This window comes from Grammomys surdaster, unplaced genomic scaffold (assembly GCF_004785775.1).
Source record: "Grammomys surdaster isolate TR1022 unplaced genomic scaffold, NIH_TR_1.0 126198, whole genome shotgun sequence".
Taxonomy (NCBI): Eukaryota; Metazoa; Chordata; class Mammalia; order Rodentia; family Muridae; genus Grammomys; species Grammomys surdaster.
In genome coordinates this window covers 2,262,714-2,265,585 of record NW_021621003.1, presented here as the reverse complement: position 1 = coordinate 2,265,585, position 2,872 = coordinate 2,262,714, and positions in this window count along the sequence as shown.

Here is a 2,872-nt window from a genome sequence, read left to right as displayed (position 1 = left end):
GATGGCTACATGGATGGATGGATGGATGGATGGATGGATGGATGGATAGATAGATAGATGGATGGGCAGATGGATGGGTGGATGGATGGACAGGTAGGCAAATGACTGAGTGAGTAAAAGAATATATAAATGATTAAGGGAATGGCACTATATTCTCCATAGAAATATATTCTGTATAAAATAGAAGAAAAAATTCCTACCATATACACAACTTGCAAACCTTGTATCCATGCAATAAATGCTAAACTGTACTTTTGAAAACTAAAATTTTTGGTAATATAAAATACTTGCTTTCTATTTTGACCATTAAATTAAAGCATGAAAATCACAGAAGATATTTTCTGTTTTTGTTTTTTCACTAAGTCACCTAGAGCCGTTCTGTAGACTCCCCAGCACTAAGCAGGATATAGAGACATAGCACAGTGAAAATGCTGGTCTCTTCTTAAGTAGAAACGGAGGGCATGAATTCAGTGCTAGACTATGGTACAAGAAGCAAAAATCCTGCTCCCTCACCCACACTCCTTGACTTCTGTGGTAGAGAAATGAACGAGAACTTGGTATTTTTGTTCAGCAAGTGTTTCCTGAGAGACTCCTGTGAGCAGGCCAGCCCAACAGATAGAATAATGGAAGTTCACAGAGAAGCTAAGAGTTTCTAACAACTACCCAATCCCACCATTTCCCTTAGGGATATTGAACACCTTTTGAATTTTTATTCAAAACTTTGAGGCACTTTTTGGGAAATAGAAACACAAAGCATTTTGGCAGTTTGTAGGAGTGTTGGAACCACACAGCATCATGGAACATCCTTTCTGAGGATTTGGGAAGTCTTCCCTACTTACAGATGGAAGGAAGCCCTGCTCTACCTGATCTCTGGCTAATATTAGTGTTCAGATTTATCTGGTGATCTGCAGGATAATGTTACAGCAGCCATTGTGCATGACAGGTAAGGGGACCTCCTGAGAGAATGTAGACTCAAGAAAGAAGATCAAGGCTTCATAAATAAATTCAGACCTGGAGTCCTGAAGTCTGAAATCCCTAGAAGCCAGTCAAAGAGAGAATGTCTGCTAAGAATTCACAGAGCTGTTCTTCTAAACACTCTAGCCATTAGGATGGACAATAGCAAGGCTAGCATTACTGAAACCAAAGTGGAGAATTGTACCTCACCTCACCACAAACCACATAGAGGCCATGCATCCTGGAGGGTCAGGGTCCTAGGAGTGAGGTAATGTCCTAGTTCTGGGAAGAATACGTACAGGGCCAAGAGGCGGGGAGCTTGTCTGAGAGTCCACAACATCAGGCCTTACCATCAGGACAACCACAAGGCTAGGCACAAGTGGCGTGAGGAAGGTAGGATCTGGTGAGGCTCCACCTGAGGAAAGATCCCTCTGCCACGGAAAACTGGTAGTTCCTATCACAGATCACAAGCATCTTGTCCATTGCAAACACCCATTTTTTCCTCAGATGCTTTCTTTTCCTGACTGCCCTGTTCATTTCTCCCTCTAGTTCATCAGAAGGCCAGCCTCTCTCACATGCCTCTGGTGTCGAGTCGTCATTTTGACTGAAGAAACTGAATGGCAGCCACTTCCACTGTCTGCTGCTATTGGGTTAACTATAACTCAGTAACTTTATATTTCCCTGCAGGTTCTGTCTTTTGTCTTTCAAGCGAGGGTATGGTAGCCTTGTTGCCAGCCCTGCCAATGTCAGAGAACTGGCCTGAGTGGCAGTCAGGTGCAGCAGATGGCTCTGTCTGCTTTTCAATAGCTGTGAAACAAATGAAACAGAACTTCCATTGGAAGTTCTCAAAATCCTGTGTGTATAGGAATGGAATCCTTCCCTGCTCTCTTAAGTCTTAGCCCTCCTTTTTTTTTTTTTTTTTTTTTAATGGAGGGATAGAGAATGTGCCTCCTGGGATTTTTTTTCCCCTGCCAAAATGCTCTCTCCACACCTGTTTTACAAACAAGGACCCGAGCAGTTTCCGAATATGAAGCAACGTGTTCTTGATTTCACCTTCAATTAGCTTCCAGGATTTATTGTTCCTAGATTTGTATCCTTACATAGAAGTGGTGCATCAAAAAAAAAAAAAAACTTGGAATTATCTAACAGGAGACCAGTTTCTTTCTTATTCCACCTTAGTAACAAAGTCCACTGGGTAATATCTGTGTCTATGATTGCCAGCAAATCAATAATGAATGTTCTTACAGCCAAGGTAATACAATACATTGGAATTAAGTGAGCAATGCTAACATGTAGGTGGGGAGAGAAAGAAGGAGCAGGCAGGAGGCAGCATCAATGTGCCCAGAAAGGTCTCATGCCTTTCAGGTTGACACTGAAGGGAAACATCACATCCTCTCCCTGCTCCAATTCATTCCTCCTCTGTGCATAAGAAATTATTTAAAGATGGCAAAAGCTTCCTGCATGACCTTTGCAGCTGCTCTTTTGCAGTGAGTTTTGGCTGCTTTCTGAAGAGAAAAAAAGATCCCGGAGATGAACTGTCAGGACATTGGCTGCTCTTCCATTAGCTTTAGAACGTTCTGTACTTCATGTACTTGAGTGTGTGCTGCTGATGAAGTGCTTTGTGGATGTTACATTGTAACTCATATACTCAAGGCGATGCTAGCCAGCCATCGTGTTCAGGCTCCAGCTTCTCTGGCCCTGAGAGGTTTCCTTGCATGCATTGCCCCGAGAACCTCCCTCAACAGGAAGATGTAAAGCACAAATACATTTGAAGACTTCCTGAAGAAAACATTCAGCTGCTCTTGCTTCTCACTGATTTGGGAGCTTTGTAAACTGCTATCCTGTAACTATAACAAAATAACAGAGACAGTTGACTTAGGAGGAGGAAAGGTTGATTTACACTCACAGCTTCAGCGCT